Here is a 20,550-nt window from a genome sequence, read left to right as displayed (position 1 = left end):
CTTAAAATAATATTTATTGCGTGTACAGACCGAGACGAAGTCAAGATCCAGAAGAGCTGAAGCTATTATGGAAGGAATTCATAAAGCCTTGAAAAATGTGGTTGCTCTAATGCAACATCAGATGGAAAACAACAATCCACCTAGGCAATCAGTTACAAGAAATGGTGGGAGTGATTTCGATCAATTTAAGAAATTGAACCCACCTTCTTTTAAGGGTGTTGTAAACCCACTAGAAGCCGAGGGATGGATTATGCAATTGGATAAAATATTCGAGGTAATGGAATGTCCTGATGATAGGAAGGTGGCCTTGGCAGTTTTTATGTTAGACAGAGAAGCACAACATTGGTGGCGAATGGCAAAAAGAGTATTGGCCAAAGAAAATAAACCCTTGACTTGGGAAGTATTTATAGAGGCATTTAATGAAATGTATTTCCCAAATTTTATTCGAGACCAAACATAAATGGAATTTCTGAAATTAATCTAAAGAAATCGGACAGTAGCACAGTACAAGGTCAAGTTCACTGAATATGTCAGGTTTACACCACATATGATTAACAATGAGGCAAGAAAGGTGAATAAATTTGAAAGAGGTCTTAGACCAGCTATTAGAAGCAGCATATCAGTCTTAAAATTGAAAACTTTTGCTGAAATAGTGGAATGAGCCCTAATTGTTGAAAAATATTTCGAAGATTACCAAAAGACGAAAAATCAGAAAAGCCATGTTAGACCCACACCAACTAATCGACAACAGTTTGAAAGGGCAAACAAGAAGCTAAGGCCCTTGCCACTTCAAAGCCCAATAGAACCATATAAAAAATGTGGGAAAAACCATGAATCCAGCCATTGTTATTAGAATACCGGAGCCTGTTTTAAATGTGGAAAATTGGGCCACTAGATTAGACAATGTCCTAGCTTACAGATGCAACAGCTTCCAAAGCAGGGAGAGATAGTTCAAAAGCCTCAGATGAAGGGAAGACTATTTGCGATCAACGAGCAAGACACTCAGGCCTCAAAATAAGTGATCCAAGGTACTCTTATTATCTTCCAAAAAGTAGCTCATGTTTTGATTGATCCTAGATCTACTCATTCATTTGTGTCACCACATTTTGCATGCCACTTAAAGGTAGAACCAGAACAATTAGAATACATTCTAGAGGTAGCCACACCGATGGGAAATTCAATTGATACAAATATAGTGTACAAATCATGTGTAATAAAGATAGAAGAAAAGGAACTGTTGGTTGATTTAATACTCCTAAAAATTCAAGATTTTGATGTAATCTTAGGCATGGATTGATTTTCTGCATACTATGCAAGTATTGATTGTTACAAGAAAATGGTTACCTTTAGTATTTCGAATCAACCAGTATTTTACTTCAATGGTATCAAAGAAGACTCCCCACCATATTTAATCTTCTGTATTCGAGCTAATCGCCTCCTTCGAAAAGGGTGTCAAGGCTTTCTTGCCTATATCAAAGAAGATAGGAAGGAAGAGATAAATTTGGATACCACTCTGGTTATTCGAGAATTTCTTGACTTTTTTCCAAAAGAATTGCCAGGATTACCGCCTGATATGGAAATTGAATTCTCTATTGAATTATTGCCAGGGGTAGCCCCAATTTCTATGGCACTTTATAGAATGGCACATGCAGAACTTAAGGAACTGACACAATAATCGAAAGAATTATTAGATAAAGGTTTTATCAGGCCCAGTGTGTCACCTTGGGGTGCTCCGGTATTGTTTGTTAAAAAGAAAGATGGGACTATGAGATTGTGTATCGATTATAGACAGTTGAGCCAAGTGACAGTGAAAAATAAGTATCCATTACCTAGAATTGATGATTTATTTGATCAATTACAAGGATCACAAGTGTTTTAAAAAATTGATCTTAGATCTGGATACCATCAGCTTAGGATTAAAAGTGAAGATGTTCTCAAGACATTTCAGAACAAGGTATGGCTACTATGAATTTTTAGTCATACCTTTTGGATTACCCAATGCACCGACTGCATTTATGGATTTGATGAATCGGATCTTTAAGCCCTTTTTGGATAAATTTATTGTGGTATTCATCGATGATGCTTTAATTTATTCCAAGAATTCGAAGGAACATGAGCAGCATGTAAGAATGGTATTGCAAATATTAAGAGAAAAGAAATTGTATGAGTAAATGTGAATTTTGGCTTGAACAAGTGACATTTTTAGGACATGTCATATCAAAGGAAGGTTTATCAGTTGATCCTTCAAAGGTTGAAGCCTTTGTTAATTGGAAACAACCAAGAAATGTGACTGAAGTTCGAAGCTTTTTGGGATTGGCAGGATATTACAGAAAGTTTGCAGAAGGATTTTTTCAAATCGCAACCCCATTGACTCGATTGACATAGAAAAATGTCAATTTTGAGTGGACAAGTGAATGTGAGGAGAGTTTTCAAGAACTAAAAGTTCGATTAACTTCAGCACCTATTTTAACTATTCCCGAGGGGAGTGAGGGATTTGTGATTTATAGTGATGCTTCACACAAAGGCTTGGGTTGTGTATTAATGCAATATGGGTTGTGTATTAATGCAATATGGAAAAGTAGTGTCATATGCATCCAGACAGTTGAAAGAATGTGAGAAAAAATATCCAATTCATGACTTGGAACTGGCTGCAATAGTATTCGCTTTGAAAATGTGGAGGCATCATCTATATGGTGAGCAATTCGAAATATACACAGATCATAAGAGCTTGAAATACCTCTTCTCTCATAAGGATTTAAACATGCTGCAGATAAGATGGATGGATTTCTTAAAAGATTATGATTGTACAATCCATTATCATTCAGGAAAAGCTAACATTGTGGCCGACGCTCTAAGTAGAAAATCTACGGGAGTCTTAGCTCATCTAATGATCTAAGAAATGAGATTGTTAGAGGAAATAGTGGATTGGCATCCGGCTCCGTCCATTAATGGTGTGGTAAGTATGATTGCCAACATTAAGGCAGAACCTCAATTAAGCCAACAGATTCGATCGGCACAAAAAGAAAGACCCTCAGCTTATAACAATTGTAGAAGAGGTGAAGCAAGGAAAGAGAGACGAATTCTCTACATGTAGTAAGGATTTGCTAAGATTCAAAGGTCGGATTTATGTCCCGAATGATGAGAGTGTGAAGAAAACTATATTGGAAGAAGCACATCACTCTCGTTATACGATACATCCCGGAAGTATTAAAATGTATCAAGATCTGAAGACAACTTTTTGATGGAATAATATGAAAAAAGAGGTAGCGTTATTTGTGTCTAAGTGCCTAACATGCCAGCAAGTAAAAGTTGAGCATCAAAGGCCCGCTGGGTTGTTGCAGCCTTTACCCGTGCCAGAGTGGAAGTGGGAGCACATCTCTATGGATTTTGTCTTTGGCTTATCTAGAACAAATTCAGGATATGATAGCATTTGGGTCATTGTAGATCGGCTGACCAAAGCTGCCCATTTTCTGTCAATTCTCACAACGTACACTTTGGATCGACTGGCCCAGTTTTACATTAAGGAAATAGTGCGGTTGCATGGAGTTCCGGTCAGTATTGTATCGGACAGAGACACTCGGTTTACTTCTAAATTTTGGGCTAGGCTACAATCAGCCATGGGGGCAACAGTCACCTTTAGCACTGCCTTTCATCCCCAAACTGATGGACAATCGGAGAGGACCATCCAAACTTTGGAAGATATGCTGAGGGCTTGTGTCATTGACTTTACAGGAAGCTGGGATGACCATTTACCCCTGATTGAGTTTGCTTATAGTAATAGCTTCCAAGCCAGTATCCAGATGACACCATATGAAGCCCTGTATGGAAGAAAATGCAGATCACCTATCTGTTGGGACGAGGTTGGTGAAAGGAAGCTTTTGTGGCAAAAAATTGTCCAGGTAACCACAGTTAAGATAACATTAATTCGAGAAAGGCTTAGGACAGCTCAGAGTCGGGAAAAGAGTTATGCCGATAACCGAAGGAGAGATCTTGAATTTGAGGCAGGTGATAGAGTTTTCCTAAAGATCTCACCAATAAAAGGCATTATGAGATTCGACAAGAAAGGAAAGCTCAGCCCACGTTACATCGAACCATTTGAAATCCTGAAAAGAATCGGAGGTGTCGCTTATAGACTTGCCTTACCACCCGAATTGGCAAACGTCCATAATGTCTTCCATGTATTGTCACTGCGAAAATATCAACCTGACCCATCTCATATCTTGAAATATGTACCTTTACCGATCAAGAAGGACCTATCCTTCATTGAGCAACCAATTTTGATACTGAATAGAAGGGTGCAAGTGTTGTACAACAAGGAGATTCCTGTGGTTCATATCTTATGGCAGTACCATTCAATAGAAGAGTCGACTTGGGAACGAGAAGATGAAATCAGAGAAAAATATCCCTATCTTTTTCAGTAATCAGGTACACAAATTTAGAGGACTAAATTTCTTTAAGGGGGAAAGAATGTAATAATTCTAAAATTCCAAAAAAAAAAAAAAAGGGGGAAACTTTTAATAAGTGATGGTTCCTATGAGCATGATGGTCCTTAGGGACCATCACTATTTTCAAAAAGCTTTTGGTTTAAAGCTTTTGCTGCCTTGCACTTGCCACGTCCACTAAAGGATGTGGGCTTTAAGCGTTTAAAGTGTAATTTAACGGTTACACCTCATGTGTGAGGTGTAACATAATAAAATAATATAATATAGTATCCTAAGAATTTAAATACGAGAGGCGAGGACTCCCACCCTAGAAAATTTTGAGATCTCTCTCTCTAGCCGAATTTTTATCGGAAGCTCCCTCTCAAATATTTTAGGTAAGTGACTTCATTATCTTGAAAAATAATTCATTCTTCTTAAAAATGAAACGAAATAATTATTTTTGCTTATTATCATGAATTTTAGGCGCGATAAATTTTATGCGCAAGTGACCTCATTATTTTGAAAAATAATATTTTTAATAAAATTATAATAGTAGAAATTTTAAATGCTGTAAATTCTTAGAAATAAATTTATTTATTTATTTTTCTTGTCTATTGTTAGAAAATTTTAGAAATAAAATTATTAGAAATAAATGTGATATTTCTGCTATTAGTAAAATTGTGAGATTTCTTTCTACTGTTTTTGAATATTTAGACATTGTAAATTTCATGTGCAATGACTGCCTTATTATTTAAAAATTAATATTTTTGTAATTGATTATAGCATTGTTGTGAAATGTTTAATTGCGAATTAACATCTCATAAATTGTAATAATTTCGTATTCTTGAAATTCTATAAGAGTTTTTCTATACATATTAAACTGGCAATTATGCTAGAATGTCTTTATGAACTGCTACCTTTCTAAATTTGAGCCCAAAATATTTGATTGGTTATTTTTGAAATGTTATTGAAAGTGACTGTTATTAATGGTTTCAGTGAAATTCATATTAATGATTTCAGCGATATGTTGAGTACATGATATTGCTGCTTTTGAATGTTTAAAGAGATTTAGAAATACTTTAAATATGCAAGTGGACTCATCCGGTTCGCCGGTGAGGTTTAAGTGGACCTATCCGGGTCTTCGTTAGGAATTATGTGGACTCATCCGGTACGCCGGTGAGCTATAAGTGGACCTGCAGGGATTAAGTGGACCTATCTGAGACGCTAATAGGGATTAAGTGCATCCATCAGGACGTTGATGGGGTAAATAGGTGACGTACTTGGGACGCCAGAAGGGTAATTTTGTGGAATCTTTTGAGTTATGCACTGCCGCTAAAATGTTATATGCATTTCAATCATTTGGATTATGTTTAATTGTGCATATCTAAAACTGAAAGTGTTATATATAAATGCTTGTGCTCACATTGTTTTTAATTGACCTCCATTTTGAAAGTTTGTTTATATCTTTCATCGATGATTATTTTTAGGATTATGATGATCACTTACTGAGGAGCCAAACTCATCAAACTATGGTAAAATTTTTTCAGGATAACTGCGGTTTCATTTTGAGTGCTCGTCAGGATCAAGTTTGGAAGGTATTGTAGTTGTGTCTAAGCTTTCTTTTGTTACTTTTTAAGAATTCGCCACAGTAAATTTGTCCTATCAAGAGATGTATATATGTTTTGACTGTCACATCTCAGGAATAATAATATTGTAAATTATTAGGGTGTGACAAATAATATGCTTAAGGAAGGCCACACTGGGAAGCCAAAACTCGCTCTTGCTCAACTTAGGATACAATCTTTCCAACTTCAAAGTTTTCAAGAAAATTCTTAGATGTTGTTCATGAAATTCCCAACTCTTGGAATATACCAATATATCATCGATAAAACCACTACAAAGTCATCTAGGAAGGGTCTAAAAACCCTATTCATCAAATCCATGAACACTTCGGGGGCATTGGTTAACCCGAACGACATCACAAGAAACTCATAGTAACCATATCGAGTTCTGAAAGCGGTCTTTGAGATGTCTCCCTCCTTGACCTGCAATTGATGATAACTCTATCAGAGGTCAATCTTCAAAATACTTGGGCCCCTTGGAGCTGGTCAAAGAGGTCGTCGATCTTAGGCAGAGGGCACTTATTTTTCACCGTCACTTGCTTTAACTGCCTATAGTTAATGCATAATCTCAAGGACCGATCCTTTTTATTCACAAACAGAATCGGTGCACCCCAGGGTGACATTCTAGGTCAGATGAATCCCTTATCCAATAATTCCTGCAACTGCTCTTTTAACTCTTTCAATTCCGTTGGAGCCATTCTATATGGGGCTTTGAAGATGGGAGCAGTGCCAGGTACTACTTCTATCTCAAATTTGATTTCTCTTTCTAGAGGTGGGGATGGCAATTCCTCTGGAAACACCTCAGGGTATTCTTGTACTACTGTTATCCCTTCTAGCTGGGTTTGAACACCCCGATTCTCAACCACATTAGCTAGGTACCCTTCACACTTCTTAACCAGAAGGCGAGAGACCCGGAGGGCAGAGATGAGGTATAGTGGGGAGTTGTCCCTAATGCCCCTGAAGTGTATTTCTGCTAGATCGGGACATTTAAAGGTTACCGCCATTTCATGACAGTTGACGGTGGCATGGTGTGTAAACAACCAATCGTAGCAAGACAAGCATGTTGCCACAATTGTTTTGCAAAAAGAACAACTCGATTTGGTGCGCGGACGACCATTTTTCAAATTGGGAAACTTTGGTCGGAGTTTGGATTCCGGTGGCCAGAATTTGAAGAAACTTCGTACTCATCATGTGTCGAATCTGACCGTTCATCACATGTGAGATTCGGCTCAGATGAAACCTCTAACCTCGTGCTCGTAATGGGTCTGGTTTGAGGTAGATCCGACGTGCGAACGGCGTGATGTGGGCATTTAATCAAGAAGATATGTTGTTGGATATTTCCTGCTACTTTTGGAACATTCCAGCAAACTTTTCTCTTTGATTTCTGTTGGCTCGAGCTGTGTCATTATGCGTGCTGCATATCAAATTGATTGGGTCGTCGAGACGAATATGCTCCCAAAATTTGTGCTCGATTCGACTTGGGATGAGGAAGATAAGGTGATTTGAAGTTTGCCCCCAAAATTGAGAATCACAGTTTTCAGTAATGGAAACTGGGTCACCGAGGGTGCACTGTAATAGTGTATGACGTACCTATTTTGGTACCCATGGGTTTCTTGAAGTGTCTAAATATGCCTGTGGGTTTTCGAATATTCTGAATCCAATAGCGATGGTCTAGAGACCATTTGACGCTTCGATAATCGTGTTGTAATTCAAAGTCTATTTTTTGCATGGTAAGGCAGAATTTCCCAAAACTGTTTTATTATCTGCATTGTCTAAAATTTGTTGGATTGAGACAAAACTTGGAAGGTGTCCTTAGGAGACACTTAGGCACGATCTTGAACTTTCTTAGGACATTCTGAGACTTTTGGAAATTTTACTTCTCGATCAGGGCTTATTGACCTACAGTTTCCGTAGTCCACATGCATTTGGTACCTGCGGACCTAAGCCGTGAACTACTCTCTCTTTATTCGTACCGGGGATACAAATGATAGAAAATGACCTCAAACACCTGAACCACCATCTCCATGAGTTAAGTAAATACCATTTTTATAAAGAATTTACCTCTTCCATTGAAATTTCATTCACTAGCTCAAACATTACAAAAAAAAATCCTAGGAACTCCTTTACCTGGGCGTCACATAAGAACTCCATTATCCCCATGGAGCCATACCAAAAAATACCCTTCTCATCTGAGCCTTCATAAGAGGCCATGAGCAAAACCATGCCTAAAGAGTCATATAGACCCTGGTCCTTAGTGGTCCATCAGCCCCAGTGATCCATCACCTTCAGTGGTCCATCACTCCCAGTGGTCCATCACCCCCAGCTATAACTCCTCCATCTTACTCATCATCAAGGGGGAGGTCTTCTCTTCTATACATACAGACACAACCATGAAGCTGTGGGTAAAATCATCAAAAAAGATAAGGAAGCCGGGCATGATGAGAATTCGAAGAGGATCATCATCAGTAAAAGTGAGAGCTTCAAGCGGATATAGCCATGGCACTATGGATAAAATTGTCAAAAATAAAATTGGGCACGGTGAAAACCCGAAAGGGCACCATGAGTAAAAATGAAAGAGGGGGCGTGACCATGAAGTCACGAGTAAAAGTGTTCTAAAATAGACAACTGGGAAGGGTGAAAACCTTAAAGGGCAGCGTGAGTAAAAATGGAAATAAAACATAGACATGACCTTGAAGTCATGGCTAAAAGAGCCTCAATAAAAGAAGAAGTTGGTGAAAACCGTTTTGCGACACCACTTCTATCAAGTTAAGGTGAAAAATCACTGGACTAATAAATAGATGATGCAACGCTCGCCCTCGTAGGTGGCTTCAACCAATTTGAAGAAAGTAAAAGCTACGTGGTTTAGGAATCAATGCCCCTCACAGAGTACCTTACCACTTAGACCAAAAAGCGCTTAAGAAAATCCAATGACTCGGATTAGCCTCTAAAGGTCTCTTGAAGATCATAAGAATCATCAAGTTGGCAAGTAAGGATGACCACTTGTCGAAGAGATTCTCCAATTCAAGATGTCAGTAAAAAACAAGAAGAGCATGCTGACAATCTGAGATAAAAGTTCCCAAAGGCGATTAAGTGCCTAGCTTGGATCGATACCCCGTTTTCGAGGGTAATCATCTTATCAAGGTTCCTATCTACTAACAAATTTAGACTTTCGAGATGGACACTAAAAAGCCCTCGACTAAACCCAGTATGATCGGGGTTCAAGCCCGAAAGAGATCGTCTTATTAAGGCCCCAGTTGCCGAATGATTTAGACTTTCAGGATGGCCACCAAAAAGCCCCTGACTAAGCTCGGTATATTGGGTGTAAGCCCCCAAAGAGACACGCCTTGTGCCATCAGTCCAAATTCTGGTGAAGCAAGTCATACACTCTGTTGAGGGCCTCTCCTCGATTGTTTATCTAAAGAAAAATAGACAAATTGAAGCCTCAGTGTAAAATGGGAACAAAGCCCTCAAAAGGTCCCCACCACTAGCCTCTAAAGAAAAATCTAGCAGATTGGGAAGGAAGTCTCCAAGCAAGACCCCCGACTGCCAAACACATCTGGATTCTCATAATATTGGGATTCAGATAATACTGGGTCCCAAGCCCTTAAACATGGCCCTCAGTTGTTGGAACAAAAAATGCCACTAGATTGAGATTCAAGCCCCAAAGGCACCCACTAGTTGGCTCCTTTGGAAGCATTGTTAAGTTGGGAAGAAAACCCATAAGGAAGATCCCCGGTCATCATACTTCTCCAGAAAAGGGATTCTAGTAGTATTGGGTTTATCAAGCCCTTAAATAAGGCCCCCAGTCATTAGAATCCACTGCGTTAATCCCTCAGGGAAGAAGCTTAGCATGGTCTCCCCCTTAAGGATCGTGTTGATGGTGATAATCGAGAAGAAAAAGATTGTTAAGTGACAATAAAAACGCCTTAGTAAGAATTCGAAAGATGAACTCTTGCGGGTTTTGATCCGGATGCTAAACTTCTCACTTCTCTCAAAGAGTATAATTCAGCGGGGCAAGTCGTTATACATCATTTTTGATGTACTTATATCTCTAGAACACATAAGGAGAGAGATGATAGTAACCTGGTCCCATATATATATATATATATAGTTGGTGTTAAAAACGCTGCCAAACCATGGGAACACTTTAGAAATAAGCCTGATATTGGGTAAACTTAGAGGAAGTATCAGAATGGCCTCAAATTGCGTGAGAGGATAGTTTTGGATGCCCTAAGGACACCCGTAAAGTTTCGTCACGTTCTGACAAGTTTTGAGATGATCAGGATGAAACTCAGTTTTCAAATCTAGTTCCGATCATGCTGAAAATAAACCATATGACTACAGCCATAGTTTCTAAGTCTCCAAAGAGTATCTTACCACTGCCATTAGATCCGAAAATTCGAAAAACCTTCAGATACCAAATTTTGGCTTAATCGGATACTCTAATACCATTATGGGCCTAACTTACCATAAAATAGTAGGTTTTAAACTATAGCGGTGCAACCTTAGTGAACCAGCTTCCATTTATGGAAATTGTGTTTTCTTATTTAGGGATTAATTTCAAATACTCATAACTTGCTCATTTTGAGTCTAATTACTCTCAAATTCAGACACGAACTAGATCTCGTTGATACACTCGTTTTGACATATGGCACGCAACATGGCGTAGCCCGAAACGAGAAAATTCTTAGAGGGAACATTCTTTGAGGTTATAGCTCGATATCCTGATGTCGGATCGTTGCAAGTATGAGTCCATTGTGACCGTGCTTCCAAGAGCTTCAGCTTGATATGATTTTTTAGTCTGATTGAACGCCATATGACACCAAATTTTGAGGTTGAAGAAGTTTTTCTATTGTTAGAATCCCACTTTCTGGCGACCACCCAAATTTGGAACACGCTCAAACGGAGACCAAAACAGATGAAATTTATTACAAAAATGATCGTGATAGTATCCTCCTCAATTTGTGATCAAAATGAAGTATCGAAACATCATAGATTGTGCCAAATCCATGGTCGAAGAATCAAAATTTTATGGACTTGGCCGAATTCTGGGTTCTTCCTTAAAACTCCGTTTCAAGACGATCAATGGGTATCAAAATGTGTGTAATAATGCAGCGATGATTTTACGACGTTTGATAGCTCAAATTGCCACAAAAAAACATCTGAAAAAGCTCTTGAGGCCTAGCAATGGTAAAAGGCCTCTCAAGAAGTAATAGTTTTGTCATTTCATGAAAAATGCTTAGGGGTACTTTGGTCATTATTTTAAAAAATGGTATTACTATTTTATTTTATTAAATGTGTAATTTCTAGCAATTCTAGTGATTTTTTTGCATCTACCTTGTTTAGGGGATGCTCTAAGCAAAGTGAAGTCATTTGTAAATGAGATTTGAAAATCAATTGAAAGAGCTTCAGAATTCAAAGAGGTTAGCTTCTTCTTTTACTTTGATCCCAATTCCAAATTCAAAGGAGAGAGAAGAGAGAAACAATTGTTAAAGAAGGAAACTACCCTTGATACCCCTCACTCCCCTAGAACTCCAAACTTCACATTTGTTAGTCACAAACCCGAACCATAGGCTGGGTCCGTCCTCTTATTCACTCTCCCTCTCTCACCTAAGTCACAGACCCGAACCATAGGCTGGGTCCGTCCTCTCTCCCTCTCTTTTTCTCTTACTCTCTCTCTCCTTTGCTCTAAGTCATGGACCAGCACCATAGGTGAGTCCATCTCCCTCTCTATTCTTCTCTCCCTCTCTTACGCTCTCTCTCCCTACCAAGTCACATACCCACACCATAGGGGGGTATGTCTTCTCCCTCTATTCTTCTTTCTCTCTCTCGCCCTCACTCTCCCTCCCAAGCCATGTACCTGTGCCATAGGTGGGTCCATCTTCCCTCTTTATCCTTTTTTCCCTCTCTACCAGCCCCCCTAGACACTGACCCATGCCATAGGCAGGCCAGCCTTCTCTCTCTTTTATTCTGTTTTCTATTCTCTCCCTAGATCACTTTTAGGAGGTTCTTTGAGTTAGTGATATAGTCACGAGCTAAGTCGTACGACTCCACTTCCCAAACCCTCCGTGTATTAAGCCTTTGAGCAAGATACTTTATCTTGTCTCTGGTAATACCTCTTAAGAGAGGTTACGCTGCGAGGCTGCCCAATTCAGGGGTCTCCCTCTTTCTTCTTCTATCTCATCTTCTTCTTCTTCTTATCTTTAAACTAAGTCCTCATCAACCCACTCTTACTCTTCTTTTTCTTCTCCTTCTTCTCTTTCTTATCTATCTTTCCTATCACTCTAGCCTTTAAGATTAGAACCACTATCCCATACGTGTATTAAGAGGAGGTTACCATAAGTGGATTCTACCAATAGTCTTTTTAGTGAGACTTCAAGTGAGATATTGAATTTTGAGGGGGCTGAATTTAAACCACGCTGTTGGACAGCTGGAGGGATTTCATAATTGATCTAAGAGGGCTACGGCTCGGATGCGTCCCATGAACTCAATCGCGTTAAGGTAGGCGTTCGAGTCCACCTCTTTACTGCTTTAAAATCCTCTCACTATTGGAATACCTATTTGAACACAGCACGTAAACGAACACGCGTGCACGGTTAGAGCAGTTGTTCGAGAGGGTGTTCATTGAGCCCTGGTCCCCGAGGGAGCTCGAGCGACAGTAAATCCAGGCCCAACTAGTAGGGGCTAGACCCTCCATTCTCTCTCTCTAAAAGTTTCGTCTAAAAATTTGAGGGTTTTTTTGTTTTGTTTGCCGTTTCCATCATTTCTCTCTCTAATCTTTGTTTTCTCTTAACTAAAAAATGTCATTAGTCGAGAGTCCACTTAATGATTTTTAGTCGTCTTCTTTGACAATGATGGACCATGGTGTAGTGACGGACCATCAAGTTGTGATATTATTAAAAAAAAATCACGTATTGCTTTTTGTATTATCTTCGCTCTGTTTGTTTGTTCTATCTGTTGATCAAGTCATTTGTCTTGTTGCTCGATCATGTTTGTTTTGGTCTGCGAGGTACTGAATCTGTCTTGGATCCACAACCGGTTCTGTTAGCTCTTCCAAATGCCATTCTGATATCTCAACTGTCTCGACCACTTTGTCTGGAATTTTTGTCTGATTGATCGAGCATACTCTGATATGGCCCTCAATTCCCGAGGCATATGTTCTTGAGGTTTGTTGATCTGCCACTAGTTTCTGTGTTTGTTGATCCAATAATTTGAGCATGGCAACCACTGCATCAACATGTCTTGTTATACACTTGAAGTTCTAACTGTTTGTTTTCGGAATTAGTGTTCAAACTCCAATTGCTCTCTCTTATAGCATCTTGAGTTCGAGAGGTAGTGTGAAAAGAAAGTATATATTATCTATCAGGTTAATATAGAAGGTGTATATGGTAATTTTGTATATTTAGGAAAGGTAGATACATTATCTTGTATTTATGGTAAGTTTGGATATAGTATAGGATTTGTTTCTATTCTTATCATATGTATTTATCTATATAAGACAAGCTTGTATATTCAAATTAATCAATGAACACTGAGTCTCTTTAGAGAAACTGGGGACTCTTCACATCAAGAACCTTTTATTTGATTTCTTCATCCCTCTTTTATTTGCAGTTTTAGTAATCCTCAAGCCTGCACAGTCAATAATGTGTGAGAAAGATATTTGAAATGATATATTTCCCATAATTTGTAATTCGACTGAACTCCAATCTCTCAATCGAAATTTTAATTGATTTTGTTTCACACAAATCCAGGTGGAGTATACCTTGAGTCCCCTTGCCCGTTATTTTTGCGAGTGTAAACATCATCAAACGCTTCTTGGCACTTATTGTCCCACATAAAGGGTTTTTCCATCTAAAGCAAGGGATTAAAGGCGACACACCTTACAACCTCTTAAAATGAATCAACTTGTCACTTGTGTTCTTGTTTGTAGATTTCTAATATCCAAAATTCTCTTAGGAGGTGACAACTATTAGAAAAGCGACTTCAATCCTCTTTTGACGAACGAGAAAGCTTAAAACTGTGCGACTCCAAAATCCCAATTCTAAGAGTTTAATTTAAGTTGCTATTTTTTGGTTTGATGAAATACCAATTTTAAGCTGGTCAAATGTTTTCTCTGGACTTAGTTCACTAGAATTACATCTGCATAACCTTCTATGATTGTGTGTTATCATTTCCTAAAAGATGGTAGGCATCACCCTTGTTCCTTGCATTCTTAAAAAAAAGTTATGACTCTGTTATAGAGCACTCTCCTTGGTGTGACCTATAATGTTTGTTCCTTTTAGTCATTTAAATCAGGTGATATTATGAGAAAGCATCCATGAAGATAGAATTTCATGCCCGGTAGTCTATCAATGTTGGTATCTATATTGGGCAAGAGTAAATCATTTTGCATGCTTCATTAAGCTCTTCTAAGTCAACATATACTTTGATTCTTTCATCCTTCTCTAGCACATGGAATAATGAAGTTGATTTCCATGAGCTCGTTGATTTACTTTGATATTAAAAAAATTTGCAGTTTTGATGGTGTTTCTACTTCATTGGTTTAACTATGAAGAACCAAGTTGTCAAACACATAAAGAGGCAGAGGAAAAACTTATCAATATTGACTATCATCAACATGTATATAATACAACAAGAGATAACTTGCACAACAAGATAAATACTATAAGTAATATACCTATAAAATATATACTTTCTATATATGATATGATACAAAATATACCTATAAAATATATACTTTCTATATAAGATATGATATAAAATAAATACAAGATCTTCAATGGTCTCTGCAGTCCCCCTCAAATTGAGGTTGGTTAAACAACATCGGTTTGTCAATGAGATAGCCATGACGAGCACGAGTCATTGCATTGGTAAAAATATCTACAAATTAATGTTGTGAGGCAATATGCGGGAGGACAACTTCTCTAGCCAGGAATTTTTCACAAATGAAATGATAATTAACTTCTATATGCTTTGTGCGGTTGTGAAACACTGGATTGGAGGCAGTGCATATGACACTCATATTATCAACAAATAATAGTGTAGGAGATTGATGAAGAATATTGAGGTCCTGTAAACGACCTCTCAGCCAAGTAATTTCACTGCAAGCTGAAGACATTTTGCGATATTCGGCTTCTGCAGAAGATTTCGATACAGTTTGTTGTTTCTTACATTTTCATGATATGAGAGAGTCTCTAAGAAATATACACAATCTAGTGGTCGATCGTTGTCCAATCCGCATCAGCATAGGCTCATAATTAGAGAGAAGAGTTAGAGGAGAAGAATAGGCACCTATAACATGAACCCTGCAGATAACGAATGATACGATGGACAGCCACGATGTGGATGTGATAGGGATCTGCAATAAGTTGGTTGATGACCTGTACTGCATGAGATATACTAGGACAAGTCATAGTGAGATAAAGGAGACTGCCAACCAATTGTCTATAAAGAGTGGGATTTGGAACTCTGTTCCCATCATCTTTTTTATATTTTACATTCACCTCTATTAGTGTATACACCTGTTTATCATCAGATAAGTTGACTAGTTTGATCAAGTATTTGGTGTGCTTCTTTTGGTTGACTATATATCTATTTGGGGAATAATGAATTTCTAGGCCAAGAAAATAAGTCAACGGATCCAAATCTTTCATCTTGAATGAGTGACTGAGAAGCTCTTCCAAATGTTTTATATTGTTAAGGTTGTCTCCTATGATGAGAAATATCATCAACATATAAGAAAAGAATTGTTATCCCTGAAGAATAGTGGTGGGTAAGTAGCGAGTAGTCATGAGCATTTTGTTTCAACCCAGCATTCAGAATGACTTGTTGAAACTATTCAAACCAAGCGCTTGCAGCTTGTTTTAAACTATACAAGGATTTTTTCAAATGACAGACCATAGACTTGTCATGACAATACCCAGGAGGAGGTCGCATATATTGTCTCTTTTAAATGTCCATGAATAAATGCATTCTTTGCATCCATATGAGAGATAGTCCATTGACGAATAGCTGAGAGGGCAATTAATATACGTATAATGGTTATTTAGTAACTAGAGAAAATGTTTCTTCATAGTCTACACCATACTCTTATTTGTAACTTTGAGCAACTAGTCGTGCTTTATATCATTCAATCCCTCCATCATATTTAAGCTTTATAGAAAAAACCCATTTACTTCTAATAATAGATGTGTTAGAAGGCCACGGTACGATATCGTACGTGTCATTTTTGCAACAAGGCACTTATTTCTACATCCATGACTTCTTTCCAACATGACATAGTCAAAGCTTGCTGATAGGTGGAAGGAATGTCAACTAATTCTAAAAGGGCAAACCATAATCTAGGAAGTAAACAAAGATCTAAGTGTTTCGAAGGAATCTCAACAGTATCAAGAGTAGTAAACAAAGCTTTAGGTGGTAGTGAAAAGTCAAAATCATAAAGGGAAAAGCCATATCGTCAAGTGGGTGAGTTACACGTGAAGAACGTCGTAACTGAGTAGAGTTCTCAAATGAAATAAAATTATGAGAAACGATGGAGGGAAGAGAATCACATTGAGGTGGGGCAGAGGTCTTACTTTGCTCTGGTTGGTGAGATGAAGGAGTCGTGGATTGGTGTGGTTTCCCTTATTGAAGATGCACTAAAAGCTATGATGATTTATCAATAGTATTGGCATATGAGAAATCTCTCAAGAAAGGAGCTAAGGACCCTATTGATTAAGCAATTGAAGAGTAATAAAAAAAGGTTTTCCAAAAAAATGTCATTGCGAGAAACACGTATACGGTGAGCTGTTGGATCATAACATCGGAATCCCTTTTGGTCGGGACAATAACCCACAAAAACACAAGTGGTTGCTTGAACATAAAATTTTGTTCTTTCATGTGCAAGAAGAAGAACAAAACAGACACATCCAAATACATGCACGAGAGAATAATCAGGATAAACATGAAATAATGAATAATATGGGGATTCTTTATGCAAGACTGAGGATGGGAGGCGATTTTATGAGATAAATAGTTGTTCAGCTTCAACCCAAAAGCTATGAGGAATACGAGAGTCATACATAAGGGTCCTAACAACTTCTAGGATATGGCGATTTTTTCTTTTAGCTATGCCATTATGTTGTGGAGTATAGGGAAAGATTTTATGTGATTGAAGGCCTTGAGTTGTCAAATATTCTTGAAAATCATGTGATAATTATCCTCCCTCAGAGTCTGACCGTAAGATTTTTACTTTGTACCAAACTGGGTTGCAACCAAGGATAAAAACATTTCAAAATGGGAGAACAATTCAGATTTATAGTACATAAAGTATATGTAGGTATAACGTGAAAACAAAATACTTATATCCCATTATAGACAAAATTGGAGTAGGACCCCGCACATCACTATGAATAAGATGAAAAGGTGCAGTTGCTTTATCTACTCTAGTAAGAAAAGGAAAATTAATACTTTTATTCAAAGAACAATTAATACAATATTTATTAACATAATTTAAGGTAAGTGATTTATTGGGTAATGAAACAGAACGAAACAAAACATCTCATTTATTTACATTCGGATGACCAAGTCTTTGAAGCTACATATGCCATTGTTTATTACAACCAGAAAAATCAGATTCTGATGGAGAAAAGAAAGAAACATCACACTTTTGTTTATCAAACTTCAAGGCAAACATACGACCAATTCTATGCCCCTTCCCTTTCACTATCCCAATGGGTACGTCCTGTATTACACAACCCTCAAGAGAAAATTGAACATTATAACCATCATCAACAAGTTGACCCACATAGATTAAATTAGCAGTTAATTTAGGAATAAAGAGAACATTAGGTAAATGAAAATGTGCACTAGGGACAACATAGAGTGAGAGATTATCAATACCAGTAATATTCAGTTTCTCTCAATTAGCTATGAGAATCTGATTATTACCTTGATATGGTTTAGTAGATGATGAACTTGTATGCATTTCAGTCATATGATTAGAGACACTCGAGTCAAAAAACCAAAGGGGATTCACACTAGGGGATTGGTGAGAGTTCATACTGGACAAGCCCATAATAGAGATAGTCGTAGACATAGAGTTTGTACCAAATGACATACATAGTTGTTGTCTGGGACCCTGTTTTATTTGGGGCATGAATAGTATTTGTTGGAGGGCTAGCTGACCTCATATCTATCATTAATCCTTCTGATACGTCATTAGCAGCCTGTTATGCCTTGTAAAAAGGTTTTCTTGTATTTGATGGCCAGTTGCCTCGCTGAGGACGATCTCAACACTCTGTGATAATATGCCCAAGACGTTTGCAATAATTACAAAAAAATTTCTTCTTATAATGAGAAGCTATATGACCATTTCCTTACAATCATAACATTGCGGCAAAGATGGTTTCTTTTGTAATGGCTTTTCTCTTGCCCGTTGAGACACAAAGACAGACTCCATATCCTTTTTTATTTAAATGGTGGCATGTCTTGCAATTCTCATCTCCTCACGAAGTAACTCGCCTAGAATGACATCTACATTGGGCAACGTTTCAGGATTGAAAATATCGACTCAAATGATTTCATATTCTGGGTGCAACTTCATTAAAAACTGCATCACCTTCCTGTCATCATTTATCTTCTTTAAGCTTCTAATGCAACAAGCACTGGTGATATTTGTCATACTTACCGATTCATATTCTATCCACAAGTTCATAAAACCAACATAATATTCCTGGATGTTTTTCTCCTCCTATCCATAGGTAAACATATCGTATTTAGTTCGAAATTGCCTTGCAATATTTGATTGTTGATAAATGTTTTCCAGATATTCTCACATTTCTTTGGCAGTGTGGAAGCCTCTCATTGGTCTTCCAATGTCCTTATCTACAGAGCCAAGGATCCATAAAACAATTTTTGCATTGTTGATTTTTCATTGTTGGGTTTCTTTAGTATTGGATAGATCAGGTTGGGATTCAGTTCCATCAAGAAATCGCCACAAACCTTTTTCTTCAACAAAAAACTAAAAATGGAAGCACCAATCAGGATAGTTTTTCCCATAAAGTTTTATAGCCAACACATCTCCTTTTTGAGAAGCCATGTAGGAATGATGTGATCACCCTTGATCTCAATAAAAGAAAACTCGATCTAGGATAAATAAAAAGAAAACAAGCTTGATAATTACTGGCTGAATTTGTCTTCCGCACTTTTGTAAGTACAATTGAGATTTGAGAAATTGTGGTGGTTTTCTATTGAAAAGAAAACTTTTGCAAAAGTCCGAGCATAGAGAAGTAACCAGTGAATGAATGTACCAAGGTTTGATTTTTTTTTTTTTTAAATAATTAATGGTCGCAATAGGTGAGACAAGACAATGACGTGAAAGTATAGCAGCCTGATTGTTGGGATGATGCTTAATAGCTATAGCCGAACATCATTAATTAAAAACTAATCACACCGTGAGATTTTTTAGAGGCGGAGGTTCGTGTGCTGGAAGAATATGGTTGGGTTCCAAATAGTGGGTTGGGCTTGCTCGATTACTGCTCTAGACTTGTACATGATAAAAAAAAAAGAAAGAGGTGAGGAAGATAGCTCAAGAGTGGAATTATAGAGAGAGACGTGGCACTTGAAATAGAATATTAAAATTAAAACAAAAGAAGGGCAAGAAGCAATGGAAGAGAGAGAGAACAGTGAAAGCAAAACAAAGAAGAGCGACTGCGTCACCGATTGGTTGGAAGAATACCTGATTCACCGAAAAAAAATGAACTGCATTGATCAATGAAACTTTGATTTTGCCGAAGAGAATAGTGATCAAAAGCCCCCACAAAAAAGAATTCCAATCGTCCATAAGAACAAGAAGAGTGATTTAAGAATCGGTCGGAGAATAATCGATCTTAGGTAAAATAAACCCAATGGTGTAAAATAAATCCAATGGACAGAACTGATTGGCAATCACTTTGATACTACGGCACATAAAGAGGTGGAGGAAAAACTTCTCACTATTGACTATCATTAATATGTATATAATACAACAAGAAGTAACTTGCACTGTAAGTTAACTTGTACAGCAAGATAAGTACCCTAAGTAATATACCATAAAATGTATAATTTCTATATATAATATGATACAAAATATACCTATAAAATATATACTTTTTATATATGATATGATATAAAATAAATACAAGATCTTCAATGGTCTCTACACAAGTGATGTTCAACAAAGCTAGGGGGTCTAGCCCTAGCATGTCACTGTAAGATCCAAAAAAGACACCCCAATATTTATCAAGGAATACGATCATTTTATTCCATTCTTTAGGTGACAGCAAAGTCCTACTCTTGGCTATCTTTGGATGCTCGTCTCCTTAGGTTGACATCTAAGATGTCTTCAACAATAGAAGATGATTTCCCATCGAACCTCTATTTAAACTGCTCTACTTGAGCTTTAATATTTCAGACTCTTTAGTCACTCTCAACTTCTTAGTCTTGTCGATCTTCATCTAGATTGTTTGGCTCTTGATTTGTTAGATTTT

At 37.5% G+C, this 20,550-nt stretch overlaps 1 long non-coding RNA gene across 1 annotated transcript in view; it reads right to left on the bottom strand.

Annotated features, from left to right (window-relative positions):
* The window catches only part of LOC148780084 (uncharacterized), a 28,793-nt gene extending 8,800 nt beyond the window's left edge, over positions 1–19,993 (bottom strand). Inside the window, exon 1 of the long non-coding RNA XR_016043431.1 lies at positions 19,761–19,993. This is a non-coding gene — a long non-coding RNA (uncharacterized LOC148780084). The remainder of the gene's footprint in view (positions 1–19,760) is intronic.
* Between the last annotated feature and the right edge of the window lie 557 nt (positions 19,994–20,550).

The sequence above is a fragment of the Amborella trichopoda genome, chromosome 10 (assembly GCF_054954075.1).
Source record: "Amborella trichopoda isolate Santa Cruz 75 chromosome 10, AtrichopodaSantaCruz75HAP2 v2.0, whole genome shotgun sequence".
NCBI lineage: Eukaryota > Viridiplantae > Streptophyta > Magnoliopsida > Amborellales > Amborellaceae > Amborella > Amborella trichopoda.
The sequence above is the reverse complement of the archived record's forward strand: the minus strand, read 5'-3'. Positions and strand labels throughout refer to the sequence as shown.